We start from the raw sequence: 13675 nt of genomic DNA on the forward strand, positions 1-13675 counted from the left end.
GCCTGTCTCTGCTGTAGCATTTATACATTACGTAATAATTGTCCTTAAATGTATGTCTTATTAACTAGACTTTAAGCTTCTTGAGTTCTATCCATTTTGTATCTCTAAGACATTTGGTAATTTGATACATAGTAGGCCCCCAAAATGTGTTGACTGTGTGAAGCTCTAAACCACAGATAAAAGGGCATTTAGATGAAGTAGTAGCTTTAAAAAATAGTTCTGACTTGGTTACACAAGACACAGAACACTATCTTCTTAATCAGATCTCATGGTATACACAAGGTAGTATACGCAGAGAGCAGCAACTAAGTAGGTACCCCTCCGAGGGTCAACTAAGTAGGTACCCCTCCGAGGGTCAAGTCTGAGAGGGAAATGACATTGTTGGAGTTGGTGAATGCACAGGGAATATTATGCCGTGCATTTACTTCAAAGTAAATGAGGAGGAGACTTGCTCATCTTTACCCCATCCTTAAAGGCTCTGGAAAAATTGGCCACAATGAAATCCTTGTCATTTTATTATATAGGTCAAGTTAAGGGAGTTAATGGGAATTTTTTGACCCACGATCTTGTTATATTATACTACGAGTCAAGTGTTAGGGGGCACATTTTCCACTGAGATTCACAACTCTTGACTTCTTAGAATCTTTATTCTTCATTCCAAGTATCCAAATTTGTCATTTCCAGCACCGCACTTTATCATCCCCATGTGTGTTCATGCTGAAATCAAAGATTAATAAATGATAATTTTTAAATTACTATTTTTATCTACTGATACACTAATTTAGGCTGGTATGTTTTTTATTAAACTCATACACAAGGGAAACCTTATTGATAGGGTTAATTGAAAATTTCTATATTGTACTGTATTTTTTAAAACATAATTTATATTCCTGTAATTTGTAATACCTGTTGCAATTGCATAGCTCTTTAGAGAAAACAATCCCTTCCTCATATATTTCACATTAAAAACAACTAATTCTTATAAATATTTTTAAGTAATGCAATCCATTATGATTAAAATGTTTTGAGAAATAGACTTATAAGGTATAGAAAAGTATTGTTATGAAAAGATTCTTATTAATATAGATCTTCACTTGGCTTACAGGTGTTCCCCCAAAATATCAAGTCTTTTTTGCTTCTTTAGTTAAACACAGTCTTCTTAGATCAAGTCAAAAAATGACCTACCTTACTACTAGTTTCTCCTCTGTAGAGAACTGGCCATGGGGCCAGTAGAGCTTGATCTCAGTATTGCAGAATTCAGGTTACAGTTTAGGTAAGCAATTACTTTGCTTCCTCAATTATCTGCTAGTAACCATAAATATAAGTATTAAAAAATGGAATTTTAACATGTTAATCTAAAAATATACTCTTATTCGTAAAGCCATTATTTCAGAGGGGATTGTTATAAATATGAGCCATTACATAGAAGATACACAAACATGAGAAGGTGCTTAGTGATTAATTGAAGGCCTTCATGCTGTTTTGTGAACATTTGTTAACAAATATTTGTATTTTACCCTTGACCTTCTTGTTTTCAATCGATTTACCTTTTTTCTCAAGTATGTACATTGTACTTCTTTGTGATCACCCCGCATTTGAGGAATGACAGGTTACCTGATCTTCAATTCATTTCTCCAAATATCTGCTTCATTCAAATTTGTGATAGAAAGAAGCATATAGGAACACATCTTACATGCTTCTTATCATTATTTTATTGATGTTCCAGCAATTTATTTATGAGCCTTCATGCAAAGTTGTGGGGTTTAGTAATAATACATTATAGTGCTGGAAAAGAAAACATGCTTTGTTTAGTTATTGATTCAAATGTCCTTTGGAAAAAGGTGTTTTAGAGATGTATAGGGCATATACTTTGTACCAGTGTAATCATTCACTGTGTTGTTTAAGCAAATAAGTTAGTTTAAATAAGCTCATAACAAGTTTTCAATTTATAGAGAAATGAATCAGTAGGACAATGAGAGGTGCAAAGTCTTAGAAGAATTTGCCTTGTATAATAATTGAAGAATCACTTGAGTAAAATCCCCACTGAACTAGCTTTTGTTGGACGAACGAATGCAATTATATTAAAAATTAATACTTCAGTGTAATGTGAAACCAATGCTACCTGAATTATTATGTGCCAAATTAGGTTGCTGTAAACAATAGCAAAATGGGTAACTGCAAATGAAAGCACTGAGTTATTTATACTTGAAGTAGCATGTTTAATGAGATGCAGTGAAAGCAGAAAATGTTTAATTTTGTAACGGGTGACCTGAATCAATCTGTCCTACAGAATGTCAGGCTTCGGATTAATTTTCAGTTAAAACAAGGTAACTGAACAACCACCCTTATTAATATATAATATGGACTATTTTATATTACTCTTTTTTAGTAAGAGATATGGCATCTTTCGGGGGAAATATTCTAAGTTCCACATGAAACACTGCCAGCCAAATTAAGTCTTGGTTGGTTTTTTTCATCAGAGAATCTGAGAATGATTTGTTTCTTTCTAGTTGGATTATATTAAGATCATAATCTAATAAATCCCTTGAAGGAAAAACTTGTTTTGGTATTTGTCTGGAATATAATTGTGTGGGTCTAGTCTACTTTTATAAATTACAGGTAGTTTAAGATGATTAAGTTAAAATGATGGACTCGTGTCATATTTAGAAAGATCTCTGGACTTGTTGATCTACCCAGATATTTTTTAGTTAAGTACCTGAAACTGCTTCTTGCCCTTGTGTTTTCCGTCTTTTAGAGGCATTACAATTCAGGTATTTTGAAAACTTCTTTCTCAGAGGGTGTGAATTCGGTGTATGATAATTTGGGCAATTCAGGGCAGAGAGCTGAATTATTGAAGGGCCATTTTGCACCACTTGAGGGGCGCTCAGTTTTATGAGTTTCCCGTGACAGATACAGAAAAACACTTTACACTTTTACTCAAATTAAAAAACTTTTCACTCTAGGCAGCCTGGTCCTCTGTGAACAATGGACATAAAGTGAACATCTGTGTGATAATGAGAAGCTGCAAGTATCTTTTAAAAGTGAAACTGCTTATTTGTAAAAGTGAAGTGCATTTTGTCTTAATCCTCCTTCAATGGGAGGTTTCCTTGATACATCTTATTCATTTGGAGTTGGCTTCCAAACTGAATTAGAAGAAGAAATAACATGTAGCATCTTATACAATGAACCAAAATGTGTCCCTAACATCACACTTGTAACCACTTTAGTGTTAGGAATGTTATCTTATTTCTACATCTGAATTCTGCACAATTGTGAAAGTATGGTATTTTTAGAGAATATTGATTAGATTCAAACATTATTTTACAAATTCAAAAATTACTATAGTTCATTTGTGCATCAGTTGGAGATGTTTGGTTTAAAGGCAAAATGAAGTTTGATAAATGCCACTTTGTTATTCTGTAACTTTGGTAAATAAATGTTTTTGTATTCAAAAACTTAATTAGCATAATACTTTAAAACAGGAATAGCAGAAGCTATTTTTTTATGAGCTTGCTAGAATATTATCTAAATCAAGCAACTAACTCTTTTAAGTAAAAACAATCTCACTTTTCCAAAGAAACAACATGCAGTGTTGTTTAATCTCTGCATGCTTTAGTTTCCTTTCAGAGAGAAAATTTTTCATGGTTTATTCTTTTCAGTGACGAGGCTTTAGACTGTTAGAGCTATTGAATATCTCTAAAAAATACAAGAAAAAGGTCAAAAGCATTTATTGTTTCCAGAAACGTTCCTTGGTAATAGTGGCTTTGAATAATAGAAAGCAGATAAAGCTAGTATGTGGGAGTTATTTTCTGGTTAGAAACAGCATATACATAGATAACCTTTTCTTGAAAAGAGTTTTACTGTTTAGTTAAAACTTTTGGTTTGGGCAATGATTACTACAGATGCTCTCTGTACTCTGATTGTTCTAGAAATGCTCATGTTAACCAGAGCATGAGCTTTGGAATTAGTAGACTTCATTTCAAATCCTGGCTCATCTATCTGTGGCTCCTTTATTTTTTAGATCCTGGACATAGTGCTTACCTTTCTTGAGGCTGATTTTTTCTTCACTTGTAAACTTGTATTCATAATTCGTAACCCCCAGGGTTTTATTAGGGTAAAGTTGACATACATGTGAAATTTTTTGTTAATTATACACTATAATAATATTATTGGACTTCCCTGTTAGCACAGTGTTAAGAATCTGCCTGCCAATGCAGGGGTCACAGGTTTGATCCCTGGTCCGGGAAGATCCCACATGCCACGGAGCAACTAAGCCCGTGCACCACAACTACTGAGCCCGTATGCCACAATTACTGAAGCCTGTGCACCTAGAACCTTTGTTCCGCATCAAGAGAAGCCACTGCAATGAGAAGCCTGTGCATTGCAATGAAGAGTAGCCCCCGCTCTCCGCAACTAGAGAAAGCCCACGTACAGCAATGAAGACCCAATGTAGCCAAAAATAAATAAATAAATAATGTTGTTATTTATTATTATTAGAAGGTGCTCTATAAAGCTATCTCATAATGCATCATTTTAAGTGGAGAATTTTTTTGTAAAATGAATGATCTACACCTTCCTTTCCACCATTCATTCCTCTGTTCCACTAATTTTATACTCTGAAATTTTCAAACACTGTGTTTAAAATTGTATCTGTCAACATTGCACTTGTAATATGTCAGAACACATTCTAGCCTCATGGAAAATATGGTATTCAATTTGTGGTTGAATTATTTCCTTTAATTATGATATTTGCAGTACTTTTGGAAGAGAAATTAGTCTCTCAGTATTGGCGCCCATGTTGATCACTATGGGAAGAAATGCTTTAAAAATGTATTGGTAATAAGCTTTGAAGTTTTCTTCACGTCTTTTGGTGCTGAATAATATTCCATTGTTTGGATGTACCACAGTATGTTTATTCATTCACCTACTGAAGGATATCTTAGTTGCTTCCAAGTTTTGGCAATTATGCATAAAGCTCTTGTAAACATCTGCATGCAGGCTTTTGTGTGGACATAAGTTTTTATTACTTTGGGTAAATACTGGGGTACTTGATTGCTACCTTTGCAGTCAACTATGATTATAAGGAAAACAAACTTTGATTCCAAGTTAGGCAAAATATTAATTCCCAGTGAAGTATCCCATTGTTCCCATTAGTAGACATATATTACAAAATAAATCTATCCAGTTATTATTTTGGGGGTTTTTAAAAATAAAAATGTGAGGAAATGGAAAAAAATGCACTGATGTTAGTGATTATAATAGTAGGGGTTGTTGGAGTGCAGGTGGAATTGCTTACATAACTAGAAGTTTTCATCAGTCTAGAATTACTTGATGTATTAGTTTGGAATATAGATTAAAAATAGGAAGTGGTTATATCTGGGTATGGGATTGTGGATAATTAAAAATTTTTATATCATATTACTTGAATTTCATTTGAGAGTTGCATATAAGTTTACTATGTAAATTAGCATTGATAAGAGCTGAAGATTATTTTCCAGAAACAAAGTATACAGACTAGATAAGCATTTGTATGTAGCTTGATTTTTCTTTTCTTTTTTTTCTTTTTGTCTTTTTAACACATTGGGCATCAGGTATCCAATAACCTAGTATTAGGTATACTGACATTCCACCATGAGGATTGAAGTAGTACTGTGAGTACAGTACTGGGCAGTGAAATGTCCCATTTCAGAGTGTCATCCATGAAATAGCATCCTTTTGTTCATTTCTGTTTACCAGATCAGAGATTGATAGGTGAATTAAAAAATGTTCCATAATAGCTATGGTCTATATTTGTAAGCTTTCCTCTTTGCAGATTTGCATATATTCAAAGGCTTTTAGGATCATTCCGGAATGCTTAGGACCATCCACTTTACTTTGAGATGAGAAAGTTCAAACCAAACAAAGGCAAACAGATTTCTGCCTAAATGAGAACAGGTTAACTTACTTTTTTCTCTACCATTAATAGCCACCAAAGCAAAATTTTTCACTCAGAAATCTCTTCCAGTGAAGGTATTTGGGGAAAAAATGTTTAGCTCAAATCTGAGATAACTTGATACCTGTACTCTGTGTCTTAATGAATTTGTTCTAAATGATCTTGCTATCTGTGGAGTTACATAATTTCTGCAAATATTTTCGTGTGGTACTTTAGCATTTTGAGAAACATTGATTTAGTTGCTGTTGTTTAAACATTAATGTGTTTCACCTAAGAGTCTTGATTTCTGGTTTTCTTTAAATGTTACATCAGGACATGCTGCACCTAAAACTCTGCCTGGCAGTGGTTTTGGGGGCTGAGTTATCGCAAGTCCTCCCGAGTTCACCAAGGGCGCCACTGGGCCTGTTCACTTGCTTATATTACTTGCCTGGCTTTTGAAAGCATTTGACTTCATGAGCTTTGGCCTAAATACTTGTCTGACTTTAGATAAAGTTGTTTGCAGCAGGTTTTGAGAGCCTTAATACAAGTTGATACATATTTTGTGATTCTTTGGTAACTAACTTTGACCCCAATTAGTTTGTGTGATTTTGCTGAAACACAATCTTTAGATTCCCCTGACAAAAGCTCTTGGAGGGGTTCCTTCCGTATATCATTGATGTTGCTTTTCATGACCTTGGCTTTGCCTTTCTGTAAAGGGCTTTATTTTCTGGCAGTCCCCACAACCAAGCAGAATCACATCTAGCTTCTTACCTCTGAGCCTTGCGTGTTCTGATGTCTGGAGCACTCGCCCACCCTCGTTCCTCTGGCTTCACATTGTCCTCCTCCTCCCTGGACAGCCTTCCTCACACTCCCTCTTCTTAGCCTGCCCACCATGCCTGGCTGAGGGCGCGTTGAGACCTGACAGGTGCCATCTTTGTTGCACTCTATACCCACTCACTGAAGGTGAATATTCATTTAGTAAATGATTCTTAAGTTTTTCTCGTGTCATTTATGAGTCATAGTTCCCTCTTGGCATTGACCTTTAGGTAGTTTACATTTGGGGAAGTGTTTCATTTTAGTGGAGGAACGATAGACCTCCCCCAACCATGTCCCACCGCATCGCCCCACCTCCTCCCCTACCCCTCCTCTTCTTGCTTCCTGTAAATACTCTAGGCGAGACCTTTTATCACATAGAATTTTATTGGATTACAATGTCTTATATCTTCCATATTCTCTTTCTTACCATATTTTCCACTTACAATAAAGTTGGAAACATTTGTAGAAATTAGAGGAAGCCTAGGCAACATTAGTAAAATTTGTGAAATTTTTTAATGCTCATCATATCATTTTTACTTTAGAAAACATTTTATGTAGACTCAAACTAAATCTTCGTTCTTGTAAATAATGACATTGTCGATCTTAGAAACTAGTAACTCTTTAAATATATTTCCAGCGAGACTCTAAGGTTTTAGAATAATAATAGAAAACACCATTTTCTAACGATTGGGACTTGGAAAAAACAAGTTCATAAATCTGAAACAATATCAAAAGATATCTCTGAATAATTATCTTCATATTGTGCCAATATTACTAATTTTAAATAGACTCTTCACGGCTTCTCAAAAATATAATTTTAATTTAAATGTTCAAAATGCCCAGTTTAGTGTTGGCTCAAGCCTAATGCAATGTTGGAGCCACGTATTATTCTTTAGAGGCTGGTATTCGTTTTCTCTCCTGCCCTCCGTCACAAGTTATTCCCTGTCCTTTATCCCTTTTCCAATGGCAATGTCCACTAACCTTTATCTTCTCAAATCTTGTGACAGCTATTTAAAATACCCTTGTGACAATATTTAGGGTGCTTGCTCATCTGTCATAATACTTTCGTATCTCTGTAATGTTTGCCAAGTCTGAGTTGATACTGCTCAATTCAGAATTTTTTCATTGGCATATTTCTAATGGCCTCATACCCATTCATAAATGCGGGTGTGTGCATGTGCATGCACACACACACGCACATTCTTTGACTTTCTCTTGTTGGTTGATGATGCTTACCTTTTACGTGATATATGATCATCCCTACCACCAGATGAATAAACCATTGCTTCATTTGAACCCATTCCTGAGGGAGAGAATCCTTCATGTGAGTTTGAGATAGAGAGGAAGATCATTCTTCATACTCTTGAATGACCTACTTTAAGAAGCGATGAGGGCTTCCCTGGTGGCACAGTGGTTAAGAGTCCACCTGCCAATGCAGGGGACATGGGTTCGAGCTCTGGTCCAGGAAGACCCCACATGCCACGGAGCAACTAAGCCTGTGCACCACAACTACTGAGTCTGTGCCCTAGAGCCCATGAGCCACAACTACTGAGCCTGCGTGCCACAACTACTGAAGCTTGTGTGCCTAGAGCCCATGCTCTGCAATGAGAGAAGCCATCGCAATGAGAAGCCCACACACCACAACAAAGAGTAGCCCCGCTCGCTGCAACTAGAGAAAGCCCGTGTGCAGCAACGAAGACTCAGTGCAGCCAAAAATAAAATAAAATAATAATTTTTAAAAAACAGTGATTATTGGTAAGATTCTGAGATATGTTTTCTTCTTCTTTTGTTAAAGCAAATTCTGTTTCTCTTTTCTGTTCTTGTCATAGCTTTCACAGATATGAAGTGTTTTGTTAGAAGAGAGTATACTAGGTGGGCCTTCAGAGCAGATCTTGTATTAGGGAATAAGACACATGAAGAAAGCAGTGACAGAGTGGCATTACGTTTTTAGATGTAAGATGGAAGTTCAATAGAAATAGTACTGTTCCCCCAAATGGACAGCTTTTATCTTTAGAAGCAGTTTGTAAATTTTTAGTAACAAGAAGCAGATGTACGGAGTTAAGTCTTTTACTTCTCTAAAGTTGAAAATTTTACTTCTGTAATGGATGTAAGCTCCCTGTCATATAGGATTATAGCCCAATACAGGAAGGACTTTAAGATCTGTTGTTGAAATGACTACTCTCCATGCAAGAATATCAACCTTAACAACTTGAGAATTTGCTAGTGCAGTGTTTGTTCCTGACAGTTTGCTTCAGTTATATTGCAGCTTTTAATTCTATAAGAGATTTAGATGGAGAATTACTAGTGATGGTGAACACTTTCAGCATAAGTATTTCATAATTCAACATATTAATAAATATATATTTCATATTCAGCATAATAAATATTTCTGGAATGATTGAATGGCAAGTGAACAAGGCAACATCACGCTTAAAAAATGCTCTTTCTTCTGAAGTGAACTGCTGTTTACTTGGCATAAAAAGAATAAGGCAGGTTTTTCGGTAACAGTATTTTTCACCTTTAGACACTTGAGTCAGAAGAAAAGTGCACAAAAAGATTTGTTATAGGACAAAAAAAATATCATACAGTCCTCTTTTCTTCCCTAGTAAAATACAGCTTACTAAATATAACAAAATAAGAAATGGTTATGGAAGACAGGATGATAGGTTGTTTCTAAATAATTGAATCATTATGGAAGATAGTAGTATGTCAGAACCCAAACTTAATTCATTGAGGAATATTTATACGTTTACTTCTCTTTGCTTTTTGGAAAAATTCTAGCATGTTCCTGTTCCTAGCCTCCCAAATTTGCTCTCCTTCAATCAGTAGTCATGGTCTAGCTGTGCTTTTGGCTTTGGTTGAGTTGGAGGAGCATTTAGTGTGGTCATCTGACATGTCTGGAAATTTGGTGATGCACGAGGCCTTCAGAACTAAGAGAAATGGTTAAAAAAAAAAAAAAAATGCCCCAGCTAGCTCATTTGCATAACATGAATGGCTCACTATGTGAAATACAGCTGATGCCGGGCAGTTCAGGTGAATGAATTGTTCTCTGTGGCCTGTTAGATTTTTTTCTCCACTTCAGTAACTGCTTGGAAATGAAAATCATCTGGGCCCCTGGGTTGTGAAGTATTGTTGTCATGCAGTTCCCTTTTGTTTTCTTTTATGCTCGAGAGTTGGAGCTATTAAAGGCAGCTTCATTTATTGTTTAGTTGAATCAGAATGACTGCAATTCCACAAACAAATTGGACTTCAGTTAGGAGTGCTTTGTTATAAATAATCTTGGAAGAGATTGGACTCTTTCCTAGCTGATATACTTCAGCTGTATGTTAAAATCAAAATCTCAAAGGGATTGATTTATTGATGATCTGAGTGATAGCTGAGCTACACCTGTCCTCACCCTGCTCTCTTTTGCTGTCTCTAATTCCCTAGCGTATTCAGCAAAAGTTTATGGTAAGGGAAATAAATATTCTATTTTTGAATTATTCTTTTAATTTTAGCCTCCACTTAAAAAACAAACAAACAAAAAAACACCAAAATAGTTCTACAGTGCACAGCCCTTTCAGTGAATACTTCTTCATGATCTGGAAAGAAAACCTGTTTCATAGATTGGTTAAGGGCATTTTTCATGGTTGGGTTAGGTGAATCATATTTTCCATATACAATGTTAGGACATTTTGAAATTTAACAATATGTTTTTTGCTACAGGCTTCAAATACCTAAGCAATACCTGTAAGCACCTCCTTTCATTGACTGTAAAAAAAAAAAAATTTTTTTTTTTGTCCATTAAAGTGTATTTATTAAAGTGTCCATTAAAGTGCTTCAAGTTATTTGGTGCATAAATCATCTGGAGACATGGAAAATCTGGTAGTTTCCTCCTTGGTGGAAAAGATATATGTGTGTATGTATGTATGTGTGTGCATATGGCATGTACTTCGTACTTACATATAAAGATAAAAGTCAAAACTGAGCATACATTTGCTTAGACCTTGGTCCTTAACTATAAATGCCATAATAAGTAGCACTTTGCTTCCTTGATTCATAAATGCTACTGTGGTCAGTTATACTGTCAGTAACAATCATTTCATGTAAGTAGGCTAAGTTGGCATTAATTTTCTTATACATTGTTTTTTTCTTGCTAGACACTTTATGTGTGTTATTTAACTTGAAGTAAATATTATCTCCTTTTTTACAGGTGAAAAAATTAACATTTAGAACTGTTAAGTGACTTACCCTTAAATCACACAGCTAGTAAGTTGTAGAGCGAGTATTTACATCTCTGTCTATCTAGCTCCAAAGCTTATGTATTTCACCTTTCCTTTCTACTCACTGTCTTGTATAGAGATAAAGTTTTGACAAAGCAGATCATATTTTCAATTTGATACATGATAGAAAACAGTGGTGAATGTGTTTAAAGCGACGTTTTTTTTTTTGGAAAGATCTGTTTATAAATTAGAATTGTTATTTTCCTCAAATGAGGCACACCCATGGTGACTTGGAATATATTAACATGTTTTAGATGAATACACTCTTATTCATAATATTCAAAATCATATTAAATTAATAGTTTTAGAAAATAAGATGCAGGGCTTCCCTGGTGGCGCAGTAGTTGAGTCCGCCTGCCAATGCAGGGGTCGCGGGTTTGTGCCCTGGTCCGGGGGGTTCCCGCATGCCGCGGAGCAGCTGGGCCTGTGGGCCATGGCCGCTGGACCTGCGCGTCCGGAGCCTGTGCTCCGCAACGGGAGAGGCCACGACAGTGAGAGGCCCGCGTACCGCAAAAAAAAAAAAGAAAAAAAAAAAAGAAAAGAAGATGCAAATGTGAATTAAATGTTTGTCTAATTCAAACATAAAAACATAAGGTATTGTTACCTTAAGGTGTTTCGAGCAAGAATGTGCGCATAACACTGTAGGGTTGACCCGTGCTGATGTGCTGTTACTATTGTACCACATGTGTTTTAGGTGTTCTATGGTTTACCTTTTAAAAGCATTTAGTGTTCATAAGGTATAAGGTCTGATGTCTAATGTGCCGTTGATAAACAGTTCATTGTGGCAGAGACTTAGGAGTGGGGGTTGGAATGGGAATGATGATGTTTACTTTTTCTGACATGCCACTAGCATGCTTCAGAAAGAAATTTGGCAAAGCTAATTGGAGAGACTACCAATACTATAAATTAGGTCCATAGCTTAGACTCGTGAGTACTAGCCTTTATAACAGACTTGACAGCAACACAAATCTGTTAAAAGAAAATGGAACTGTCCTTGACATGAAAAAATGGGATTGTCATAGATACAACAGGTTGTGCAGTTTTTCCTTTTAATTACTGTATGAGAACAAAATCATGTTTTGCAGCTGGTCCTTCTTCATTTTCATTTGCCTTGACTAAATCTCACACCTAGGGGTTTGAAACATGACAGACAACAGGTGTGACTCTGTATCTAATAAACGACTGTAATTTCTGTCCTTCCTTTAAAAATTGGCTATGTTGTAAACATCTGTAATACTAATCAAGACAGCCTTTTTCCCTTACTTTCCATACCATGGTTAGATTATATGTCTGAATCAAATCACAAACTTAAGTTATTAAATTACTCTTGCTAGAAGAATAGATTTTAAAGGAATGATGAGTTTCAGTCAGTTAAGTGCAGCTGGCAAGCAGCCATTCATTATGGCGTAGTGTGACATTGATTTTTGACTAGAAGAAATGGAAACATAGCAGTAACTGTGTATCCTTAAGGAAACATTATATATTATTGATATACTTTGTCTCCTTAAAAGCCACTACCAAAACTTTATTCAAATTGAATTTTGATTGTACTGATAAGGAAATCTATTCATAGTCGAAGTCAAAACATTCATTATTGTGAAAATAAGATGCTAATCCCAAACTATCACCTTAGCAACTATTTCTACCACTGTTATTTAAGGACACAAGGTGTTTTATTATACACAAGACCTCTTTTTTTAAAGCAAAAATTACAAAATACACTTAATTACATTTAGTAGGAACACGTGGGCTGACTCATTGTGCGGATTAAATAGACTATCTAAACAAAATCAGTTGATTTGGCTCATTTTTTTTCTCCTACATTTTCTCCAGTGATTACTGCTCTCATCTACTTGCCAAATTGATGGGAGTTGGCAGTAAAAAATAAGCAGTTGAAAATGTGGGAGATTAAGTTTTCTGAATTTCATAGAGGGTCATCAGAGGGAAAAATTACAAAAAGAGTTGGTCTTAACGGGTTGATAGGTTGCATTATGAATTGTCTGTTTTCAGTTACAATCACCTAGACCTAATTTTAGAACCTTGCCTTAAGAGAATGTTATTTTTGTTTTCCATATTTTGATAAATACGGTAGATTTAACAAAGAAGGTGTTCATAATTCTTGCATGATTTGTCTTGTCATTAAGTGTCAGAACCTTAGATTCTAATTGTATTAAGTCTGTGAAAATTAACAGTGGAAAGTGGTACAGTGTTTAATTTGCATAAATTAGGCCTTGTTGAAATTAGTGTCTAGGATATTGAATATTGGCTTCAGGGTCTGATCATACTGAATGCTGTACATAATGAAGTCTATTTGTGTAAGGCAAATAAATGAAGGGGGTGGTTTCAGGGACAGTAGGTAGTATTTAGTCACAGCTGTAGCTTGAATAGCAAACTGGCTATGGGATAGTGTTGAATTTAATGGGGATTTGAGCCAGTCATTCTCGTTCCAATTGGCAGAGACCTGGAATGAGTCCAAATTTGCGTATGAGGAAGATGTTCTGAGGCAGAGGCCCTGGAAGTGTTGCTGCTGCTTTGGACGTAATGACAACAAGCCTGATTCATCTTCTTCAGCTAGGTTGGGGGGTACATCTTGATCTTCTCTACTCCTCCACTCTGATGATGAAAGCTACAATTATTGCAATTATGGCAAATACTACACGCATTCCCGCATAATTTTCAGAATAAT

At 35.5% G+C, this 13675-nt stretch overlaps 1 protein-coding gene across 1 annotated transcript in view; it reads left to right on the forward strand.

Annotated features, from left to right (window-relative positions):
• IMMP2L (inner mitochondrial membrane peptidase subunit 2) overlaps window positions 1-13675 on the forward strand; it is a 910414-nt gene that overhangs the window by 303994 nt on the left and 592745 nt on the right. The gene's annotated exons all lie outside the window — the stretch shown is intronic.

This window comes from Orcinus orca, chromosome 9 (genome assembly GCF_937001465.1).
Source record: "Orcinus orca chromosome 9, mOrcOrc1.1, whole genome shotgun sequence".
Taxonomy (NCBI): Eukaryota; Metazoa; Chordata; class Mammalia; order Artiodactyla; family Delphinidae; genus Orcinus; species Orcinus orca.